The following is a 12042-nucleotide window of genomic DNA, read 5'->3' on the forward strand; positions in this document are numbered from 1 at the left end:
AACACTTTGTTTTGCAGAAAATGAGGTACGAAATCCCCAGATTCGGCATGGTAACTAGCATTCACCCAAGGTTGCTAAGCTGGTGGGAAGACCTCCACTCCAGTGATCAGACTCTCGTCCGCAAGTATTTAGGAAATTTGCCTTCTCTTTTGGAGATCCGGCCTGACAACAAAATCATAGAGGCTGCAACTCTGTTCTGGGATAGTGACAGGCCCGTGTTCCGCTTCGGGGACCTTGAAATGACTCATTTGCTCGAAGAAATAGGAGGTTTAGATGGTATTCCTTGGGAGACTCCGGGTTTGCTTATGCCAGAGAATCGCAAGGGTAGGAGTTTCCTTAAGATGATGGGACTGAAGAAGAATCCAGACTTGACCTGTTTGAAAGACTCCTACATCCCCTTCGACTATCTGTACGAGAGGTACGACCATAGCAAGTCATACCGCACCTACTCAGATGAATTTGCCCTTACCTCACTAGGGAATATTCACATAAGGGTCTTCATATTCATGTTTTGTTTCCTGGGGATGATAGTGTTCCCTATGAAGAAGGCTAGGATCCACACCAGACTAGCCATGGTAACCAAGACTCTGATGGAAGGAATTGGCGAACAACCTTTCAGTATAGTTCCCATGATCTTTGCTAAGATATACCAAGCCCTGGACAACTGTCAGCGAAAGGCCAGTCATTTTGAGGGATGCAATTTATTACTTCAGCTCTGGCTTATGGAGCACCTCCAGAAAGGAGAATACCGACAAGAGATCTTACGCAGAGACTGGGATGATCACATTGCCTTCCACCAGCCAAGGCGTATGAATTATATTCCTAACATGTTCGCTCAGCCAGAGGACGCTGGAGGATGGGTGGAGCTATTTGAGAATCTGAAGGAAGACCAGGTACAGTGGATGGTTGAGTGGTTCCCTACGGAGGAATTCATTGTTCGATCTCGAGACGCACCATTTCTCATACTCATTGGTCTAAGAGGAACTTATCCATACGTTCCTCTCCGATCCATGAGGCAGGCTGGAAGAAAGCAAATCATACCAAGGGTCGACAAAATAAGTCATTTCAGGGCTGATTTCTAGGACGATGGTAGCCCTCACAAATGCCAAGCTCAGCGCATGTGGCATTGCAAGCTCGTTTTGGGGAAAGAATCTATTGAGCCATACAGGTATCACGCCGGTTGTGTTCCGCACTATTCGGGTTGGTTGGAAGATAATCACAATGGTATGGGTCAGCCCGGGTTCATTCGAGGACGCAGAATTATTGACGCACGGGTTAAGTACAGTCAACTACGCAAGAGAATTCAAGAATGTGAAAGTGAGCATCGGGAAATACAAGAAGCCCATCAGAAGTTAATCGAGGAATGGAAGGATATGGCTGTCAGCGCCAACAAGCGACTAGGGTATTTGGAGCGGGGTCTGGTGGAGCTGGAAGGAAAGTTCCTCAAGAGGATTGAAGACTGTCGAAACGCTGAAGGGAATACGGGCAGACATTTGGCCTAAGCTTATCTGCTGCTAGGACTGCGCGAGCTGGTGAAGCTGTTCGAGGGAGACAAAGATGCCGAATTTGGGGAAGGTCCTTCTGGGACCAAGTAGTTGGGAGTCTTTTATATTGCTTTAATGATGTAATAAGGCCGATGGCCACTAGTGACATTTTACTCTCTGTTATTTATCGTCGTTTTTGATTCGTCTTATTTTTATCAATAAAATGAGGCATTTAGAATTATAAGTTCTCCAAATTGATTTGTCGCTAGGCCTACCTCAGGCACAACGAGCACCCAAATTAGGACACAATTTATATTCATGCCCAATGTGTTTAAATATTGCAACATTTTCTTCTCATAACCCGCACTAACTTGTTACCTTTTTGTTTTTCTTTTATTTTTTTTATTCCCCTCCTCAAAGGTTAGTTCGTGCATTCTGGCACCATCATCATATAGTACGAGATCCAAGGGCCCTCCACCTCCTCCTCCTCCGAGTCCTATCCGAAACAAGAACAAAGGTAAAATGGGAGATTCAAGCGCCAGAAAGGAAATTGAAAGGACTGAGATTCCTCAGGGTACCCCGGTTGCTAAGGAGACAGCTGCCTAACTTGAGCATAAACTATTGAAGTTCCGAGAAGAACTGGATCAAGTTCGGAACTTGGCAAATTTATCATTCTCTCTCACCGCTCCTGATGTCAACTTCCCAAATGCTCAAAATCCCGCACCTCTACAGAACACCCCACAACCACAGGTGTAACCCACTCATGCTCAACACTGCAACACATGCCATACTCCGAACAACACTCCACTACTCATTCCTGAGCCACTGGACACGACAAAAAACCACCTCCACAACACTCCCATCTATGTAGATACCATACCCCACTACACTCAACCAATCTCAAGTGCACCTGAGTCTGATAACAAGGACTCTCTTATCAGAAACTTGGCAGCAAAACTCAAGAAGTTGACCAGCCGAGTACAGGGCATGGAAGGAAACAAAGGTATAGAGGGGTTGAATTATGAGGACATTTGCATTTAGTCAGATGTTGAACTTCCGGAGGGGTACAAACCTCCCAAGTTCGAAATGTTCGATGACATAGGAGATCCCAGAGTCCATTTAAGGACATATTGTGATAAGCTGGTTGGAGTCGGAAGGGATGAGAAAATCCGTATGAAACTCTTCATGAGAAGTCTGAAGGGGGATGCTTTATCCTAGTACATTGGCCAAGACCCCAAGTAATGGGCCAACTGGGTAGGTATGGCATCAAATTTCATGGATAGGTTCCGATTCAATACAGAGAATGCACCCGATGTATTCTACATCCAGAATTTGAAGAAGAAGCCTACCAAGACATTCCGCGAGTATGCTACTCATTGGAGATCAGAGGTTGCTAAGGTCAGGCCAGCCGTAGAAGAGGAACAGATGAACAAATTCTTCGTCCGGGCTCAGGATCCACAATATTATGAGAGGTTGATGCTGATCGAGTGTCAGAAATTCTCAGATATCATCAAGCTGGGAGAAAGAATTGAGGAAGGAATTAAGAATGGTATGGTTACTAACCTTGAAGCATTGCAGGCCACCAACAAGGCTTTACAATCTGGCGGCAAGTCCAAGAAGAAGGATGTGAGTGCCGTGATGGTTGCACAGGGAGCCAAATTACCACTAAAATACCATACCTACCCGTCAACTCCACTTACATATCAGCCCATCCCAAATTACCAAGCACCTGCACCCTCTTGCCAAAATCCACCGCCTGTTTACCAATCATCTCCACCTCCCCCATATCAACCCACCTCATCCAGATACTCCCAACCCGCACCTATTTTCCAAGCTTATAATGCCCAACCCATTCACTACCAATCACCTCCCACTCGCCAAAATTTCCCTAGACCCAAACCAAATTTTAACCGCAGACCTCCCAAACAATATACAGCCATCGCTGAGCCAATTGACCAGCTGTATGAGAGACTTAAAGCTTCCGGTTACGTCTCCCCTATCCCTGCCACAACTCCAGAAAATCCTTCCCAGTGGGTCAACCCTAATAAGGCCTGTGCGTACCACTCCGGCATGAAGGGACATACCATTGATGAGTGCCGCTCGTTGAAGGACAAGATTCAAACTCTGATCGATAATAAGGTTATCGTAGCAAAGGAGCCTGCTCCTAATGTCCGCAACAACCCTATGCCTGATCATGAAGGTGGAGACATTCACATGATTGAGATCGAAGATGACTGGGACCCTAAGGGGTCGATAGGATTGATTGCTGAGGGTGATGAGCCAAAGGAACCGGCGGTCACGCTTAACCAAATTGTTGTGCAGAATCAGCCCTCCAAGGGCGATGAAGTAAATATGTCTATACCTCTCGAATTTGAAGCACCTTCTTCTATAAAGGCACCCGGACTAATTGAGGTTAAGTTTGGAGTCCCGAAGGCACCTGCGCCTTTTGAAGTTGCGGTGTTACCACCAAGGGTACCTATTCCTGTAGCAATGTCAGACATAACACCGTTCCACTCAAATGCCATACCATGGGATTACACAGCTGAGGCAAGGAGGAAAGGGAAGACCAAGGCGGGAGAAACAATTGCTGCACAGGGTATGACCAGAAATGGCACGGTTTACACTCCAGAGCACCTAGCTGAGTCTAGTAAGCAAGCCTCTGGATGGACTATTGAAAATGGGCCCGATAATCTTTGGAGGAAAATACAAGCTAAGGAGTATTCGGTCATTGAGCAGTTGAACAAAACACCAGCGCAGATCTCCATCCTAGCTCTTCCGTAGAGCTCTGACGCGCACAAAAATGCCTTGATGAAGATATTGAGCGAAGCTTATATGCCCAACAACATAATTAGAGGCGAAATGGCAAATATGGTAGGGCAGGTATTGGAAAGCCACAAAATCACCTTCCACGAAGATGAGCTGCCACCGGAAGGACTGAGTCACAACATGGCCCTGCACATCACCGTGCAGTGCGAGGATTACTTCATCACTAGAGTCTTGATCGATAAAGGCTCCAGCCTCAACATCTGTCCATTGATAACTCTCAGAACATTGGGAAAGAGCCTGCACGAGATCAAAGATGGGGCCATCAATGTCAAAGCCTTCGATGGGTCCCAAAGGTCTACTATCGGAGAGATCAGCCTATGCTTGCAAATGGGGCCAACTTGGTTCGACGTTGACTTTCAAGTGATAGATGTCCCAGCATCCTACAACTTGCTGTTGGGACGACCATAGATCCATGCCGCTGGAGCTCTAGCATCAACCCTGCATTAGGCAGTGAAATTCAAGTGGAATCACCAAGAGGTGATTATTCATAGCGATGGCAGCAACCCCATATACAGTCACTAGACCATCCCAATGGTTGGAGGAAAAAGGAGAATAGGCGGAGAAACATACCACCACATTGAAAGGGTCAACGTTGTAGACAAGGATAAATGGTGGAATAACAAGATTTAAAGTATCCTGAATTGGTGTGGGTACGAACTTGGAAAGGGACTCGACAAAGACCTCCAGGGAATCACCAAACCCATCAAGCTGAAGGAACATGGTACTACATTTGGTTTGGGGTATGAGTACACTTGGGAGGAGTTCAATCACTGGTCGCCACCATGGCGCGGTCCATACTATCCACTGGAGCATCCGATCCCTCGCCTGGAACAGACTTTCCAGTCGGCAGACATCATATATGGGTCAGAGGAAGAGGAAGCATTGGCAGCCATGAAGAATCTGCTCTTGGAAGATGATGATATGGAATGCTGTGTTATTTTCGAGGAGGAAGGGGAGGAAGGCCCTTTCTATACAAGCTGTGAACCGAGGAGAATGCCTCAGCAATTGGTCAATCAAAACCACCAGGGCCCGGAAAGCTTCGGGGTAGCAAGGCTAAACAAAAGCACCATGCATCACATTTTCATTTTTTACTAGCTGATTTTATTTCCACATTGTCTTTTATTTTTGAAAAGAGCTCTGATATTCAAAACAATTACGAATTCAATCGAAGCATTTCAGTTTTTTTTATATATCTCGCTCTTATTATTTTCTCTATCATTCACTTTATTTTACACAACATTACTATTACTTGACTTGACGATGAACCAATGATTGTGACTTGCAATGAGACAACACAACAAACGGATATGGATTCAAAAGAGGATGATATACCAAAAGAGGTCGTCAGAGAGGTTGAGAATTTTGAGAATAGGCCTAAGTCTAACTTGGATGAAACTGAGGTCGTTAATCTGGGAGATACAGAGAATGTCAAAGAAACGTGCATCAGTGTTCACCTGTCACCATCAGAAAAGAAAGAGTACACGGAGTTCCTAAAGGAATATGAAGACATATTCGTCTGGTCATATGATGATATGACTGGTATCAATACATCTATTGTAGCCCACAAACTGCCGACAGATCCAATATGTCCGCCGGTAAAGCAGAAGCTCAGGAAATTCAAACCCGACATGAGTTTGAAAATCAAAGAAGAGGTTACCAAGCAAGTCAAAGACAAGTTTCTCAGGGTAGTAGAGTATCCGACATGGTTGGCCAACATCATGCCAGTACCAAAAAAGGATGGGAAAGTTAGAGTTTGTGTCGACTATCGGGATCTTAACCGGGCCAGTCCCAAAGACGACTTCCCCTTACCAAACATACACATTCTTATCGACAACTGTGCCAAGCATGAGTTGCAGTCTTTTGTTGATTGTTTTTCTGGGTATCATCAGATATGGATGGATGAGGAAGATGCAGAGAAAACGGCTTTCATCACGCCATGGGGAATGTACTGTTACAAAATGATGCCATTCGGTTTGAAGAATGCTGGTGCCACCTATATGAGAGCCATGACTACTATCTTTCACGACATTATACACAAGGAGATTGAGGTATATGTGGATGACATCATCATCAAATCCAAGAAAGCCAGGGATCACATAGAAGACCTAAGAAAGTTCTTCAACAGACTGAGGAGGTACAATCTGAAACAAAATCCCGCCAAATGTGCATTCGAGGTTCCTGCTGTTAAATTATTGGGTTTCATCATGAGTCGTCGAGGAATATAATTGGATCCATCAAAGGTCAAAGCTATCCAAGAATTGCCGCCGCCAAAGAACAAGAAGGACGTGATGAGTTTCCTGGGAAGACTCAACTATATCAGTCGGTTCATAGCATAGTCCACAGTCATTTGTGAACGTATCTTCAAAATGTTGAAAAAGGACGCTGCTACCAAGTGGACTGATGATTGTCATAAAGCTTTGGAGAGAATTAAGGAATACCTGTCGACGCCGCCGGTCTTGGTTTCGCCTGAGCTAGGAAAACCCCTATTGCTTTACCTTGTGGAATTGGATGGATCATTCGGTTGTGTTCTGGGACAACATGATGAAACAGGGAGAAAGGAGCAAGCCATCTACTATCTCAGTAATAAGTTCATACCATACGAGGCCCAGTATTCTCTTTTAGAACGCACTTGTTGTGCTCTGACTTGGGTAGCGTAGAAGTTGAGACATTATTTCTGTGCCTACACTACTTATCTCATACCCAGAATGGACCCTCTGAAGTATATCTTTCAGAAACCCATACCCACTGGCAAGCTTGCCAAGTGGCAAATCCTGCTAAATGAATTCAACATTGTTCACATGACCTAGAAAGCAATTAAAGGGCAAGCCTTGGCGGATCATCTCGCCGAGAATCCCGTGGACGGAGAATACGAGCCCCTAAAAACGTATTTTCCTGATGAAGAGGTATCTTTCATAGGAGAAGATATTGCAGAGTCCTATGATGGTGGAGGTTGTTTTTCGATGGAGCTGCAAATTTCAAAGGAGTTGGCATAAGAGCAGACCTGGTATCAGAAACCGGTCAGCATTACCTGGTATCCGCCAAGCTCAGGTTCCCTTGCACCAACGCATCAAACGGGCATATGTTCATTCTAGTGATAATTGATTACTTCATCAAATGGGTCGAAGCAGCATCATATAAAGTAGTAAGCAAAAAGGTTGTGGCAGATTTCGTCCGCGACCGCATTGTTTGTTGGTTCGAAATTCCGGAATCAATCATCACTGATAATGGTTCCAATCTCAACAGCGACTTGATGAAAGCAATGTGTGAAAGATTTACGATCAAACACAAGAACTCTACAGCCTACAGGCCTCAGATGAATGGAGTTGTGGAGGCAGCCAACAAGAATATCAAGAAGATACTAAGGAAGATGGTCGAAAGGCACAAACAATGGCATGAGAAATTATCATTTGCCTTATTGGGATACTGCACCACAGTCTGCACATAGACCGGAGCAACTCCCTACATGCTAGTTTATGGTACAGAGGCGGTCATCCCCGCCGAGGTAGAAATTCCCTCCTTAAGGATCATACAAGAAGCAGAGTTGGATGATGCAGAATGGGTAAAAGGTCGCTCCGATCAGTTAGCCCTTATAGATGGGAAAAGGATGAATGCAGTTTGCCACGGTCAGTTGTATTAGAACAGAATGTCCAGAGCCTTCAACAAAAGAGTTAAGCCAAGGAAATTTACACTAGGGAAGCTGGTGTTGAAGAAAATATTCCCACATTAAGATGAAGCCAAGGGGAAGTTCTCTCCCAACTGGCAGGGTCCTTACATGGTTCACCGGGTTCTAACCGGAGGAGCCCTTATTCTTGCAGAAATGGACGGAGAAGTCTGGCCGAAGCCAATCAATTCAGATGCAGTGAAATGATATTATGCGTAACCACTTATGATTCCCTTAATGATGTAATTTGAACTACACCTGACCTAATTCCCGTTTAAGAGGGGATACGTAGGCAACCCTATGGGTTCGGTCAAAATTTAATAATTTTTTTTTCCATTTTCCTCCACTATTGGAACTGGGGCAGAATTTTGAGGAGGACCCTCAAAATTCCGAAGTTGATTTTATTCCACGCATCGGCAGAAGCGCTAGCCCACTAGACTGGGGCAGAAGTTTAAGGAGGACCCTCAAAATTCCGAAGATGATTTTTAGTCATTCAGCACAGCCGTCACGCTCAACAAACTGGGGAAGAATTTTGAGGAGGACCCTCAAAATTCCGGAGCGAAAGAGGTTGCAATGTCTGGAACCACATCGCAGTCGTTGGTTCATCTAAAGAAAACTATTTTCGATTATATACTTACGTTATATTTACTAAATCATGCATAACTATTATCTGAATTGCTGTTGTTTAGCGACGCTACCCCAATGACACACAACGTCAAGAGGCCGGGTAAGACGAGCTAACCTTTTCCCCTTATAGAACTCACGATGTTTTCTTTGGATGCAGGCACTCGACTTGCAATATTGTTAAGTATATTTATGTACGCATACTTTCTCAAGAATGCAACTTCTCAAAACCATCACTTGCCCGCAATTTCTATCCGTACACAATCTCCCCAGCAGTCATATTATTGTAATCGGCTATCAGCTAAGAGATCTTCCTACTAATCGTCCTTTTGCATTTCCTGCATTGCATAAGGCTACCTTTCTGCCTTTCGAGACTAAGCTCTGTCTCCATCTGCATTTTGTATAAGGCTACTTTTCTTCCTTTCGAGGTTAAGCTCTACCTCTATCATCATCTGTATAAGGCTACTTATCTGCCTTTCGAGACTAAGCTCTGTCTCTATCTGCATTTTGCATAAGGCTACCTTTCTGCCTTTCGAGACTAAGCCCTGTCCCCATCTGCATTTTGCATAAGGCTACTTTTCTGCCTTCCATGGTTAAGCTCTACCTCCATCATCATCTGCATAAGGCTACTTATCTGCCTTTCGAGACTAAGCTTTGTCTCCATCTGCATTTTGCATAAGGCTACCTTTCTGCCTTTCGAGACTAAGCCTTGTCTCCATCTGCATTTTGCATAAGGCTACTTTTCTGCCTTCTGAGGTTAAGCTCTACCTCCATCATCACCTGCATAAGGCTACTTATCTGCCTTTCGAGACTAAGCTCTGTCTCCATCTACATTTTGCATAAGGCTACTTTTCTGTCTTCTGAGGTTAAGCTCTACCTCCATCATCATCTGCATAAGGCTACTTATCTGCCTTTCGAGACTAAGCTCTGTCTCCATCTGCATTTTGCATAAGGCTACCTTTCTGCCTTCCGAGACTAAGCATTGTCTCCATCCTGCATTGCATAAGGCTACCTTTCTGCCTTTCGAGGTTAAGCTATACCTCCATCCTGCATGGCTGAAACAATGCCACTTTATTTTCTTGCATTGGCGGAAATATCGCCACCTAATCTTTCTTGCACGGCTGAAATACCGCCACCTTTTATTTACGTCTTGCATCGGCTGAAAAATTGCCACCTTCTGAATTTCATGGGCTGAAATATCGCCAAATTTTCCGAAAACGTCATTGTTCGGAGGCCATGCCTAATCGTCATTGTCCGAAGGCGTCATTGTCCCGAGAACGCCATGCCGTGGCCTGAGGATCCCATTTTATCTTTTGCATATCATTATTCAAAGGCATCATAGTTCGGAGGCATCATTCTCATAGCCCGAGAACATCATTTCATATCCTGAGAATCCTTTACCGCACTTCATGGCCGAGGACATCATGGTCCAAGGACGTCATCCTAACCGTCCAAAGACAGCATTCATGGTGCGATGTGAACTTGCATAACGTTTAATTTTTATGCACAATATGCGCTCGTATTGCTCACTTGCAGGTACACCGGCTGGAAACGACCATCTCAGCAGGAGCAATCTCGCTCTGGTTCCCGCAACCTATCGATTTTGCAGAAAACCCCTCTCAATTTAAACATCGCGTTCGTCCTTTTCAAATCTCCATCGGCATATTCCTCTGATGGATCCTGAACTACATATGGCTTGATTCCTGTAAGACCAGGTATATGTAGGCAGCTCAAGAGCTAGAGCTCGGTCAGAATTCTTTGCAAATCGTCTTCTTTCGGTCAAAATTGGCCATTTATCTTTACCCGACAACTCTTTCATCCTTCCCGGGTAAAGAGGGACAACTGTTGATATCCAATTTTTTCCCTATGTATTTTCATACAAAATACTTTCAAGATAACATATATGTTCATACATAAGCATGCCCAAGTGTTTTAGTATTTTCCCAAATTTTTAAATACTTTTTAAAACCAATTTATTGTCTATTTTAGCAGTACAAAATCCATAATTATTCCCAAAATCATCAATTTTGGTGAATAATTTATTTTATTCCAATATTTACACCAAAATATAATTAAGGTGATTTTTGCATATTTTTACAAAGTTATTTGGTATTTTTTAAGTTAAATTGCATATAATTGCAATTGTAGCCTACTTTAAGATTAATAGCATTTTATAATTATAAAATTGGTTCTAATATTTTTAAATTGATATTTAAATATTTTTTGTTGGCCCAGTACTTTTAATTTGCTTTTAAAATCATTTTTATTATTTTTATAAAATAAAAAGGAAAAACTGACTATTTAACATTCAGCCTTATTTCGTTTCAATTGTAGCCCCTCTCACCTTTCAATTTTAGCCTAAAATTGACCCAATTTCATACTTAAAAATTGGACCAGCCCAATCCTATTTAACCCGACCCTTAACCCGTTTATCCGACCCACCCAACACCCTTTTAATCCAGGCCGTTGATCATTTTGATCAACGACCAAGATTTTCCCTTTCCTTTTTTAATCCGCCCATACCCCTAACCCTACCTCGTTATTTTCTCTCAGCCGCCTTCAGACACTCTCCTCTCTCAAAATTCTCTCGAATGTTCCTGAAACCCTAGTTCTCTCCTGCCATTTTCCAACGCCATCTCACCGGAATCCATGGCTTCTCAGGCCACAGATGGTCTATACTCACCCCTATCCACCATTAGACCTTGGGTGTTCAAGGTCTCGATGTTTGACCTCGACAGTTCTCTTTCAGATCTTCTCAGATCTTCGGTTCTATGGCTTTCGCCCTCTGCTCCGGCATATTCAAGCCTCAGGAGCCTGATTCTCACTCATCCGACTCAAGATCAGACTTTCTTCCAAGTCTTTCTCATTTCTAGGGTTTCTCTGAAACCCTAAGCTATTCGAGGTTTTTCTCCTTTGTTTTCTTAGATCTATGATGTGTCTGTGGTTTACTCGACTTTTAAAGTGTTTTCCCCAAATTTTCTTTTCAAAATCGTTTGTCTTCTATTTAGGGTTTCTGAAAGGTTTTCAAAATATCTTTTTGATTCTTCCTTCTCTTTTCTTTATGTGTGTTCTCCTATACTATGCTCGTATGTTTTCTTTTTCTATTATACATGTTACTCCTGTGCTCACATGCTAATTATTGTTATGTTTTCCTTACTCTTCTACTATATGTGTTCGTTGTTGAGTTCTTTTTATTTGCTTTACTGGACTCTGTTTGTGTCCTTTCTAAGCATGTTTCATCTACTGCTTCTTAAGTTCGTATCACTCTTTCTTCTAAACTTGCCTAAGTTCCTAGCTTTTCTTAAAACATGTTCTTCATGCTTTAAATCAGTTTTCTTTCCTTGTTGTTTCAAACCTGCTATTATATCTGTTTCGTTTCTTATGAGGCTCTGAAACAGACCTTTGAGTCGGTTTCAATGACTTGCCTTCTCATCTTTATGTTTGATC

This window comes from Nicotiana sylvestris, chromosome 6 (assembly GCF_000393655.2).
Source record: "Nicotiana sylvestris chromosome 6, ASM39365v2, whole genome shotgun sequence".
Taxonomy (NCBI): domain Eukaryota; kingdom Viridiplantae; phylum Streptophyta; class Magnoliopsida; order Solanales; family Solanaceae; genus Nicotiana; species Nicotiana sylvestris.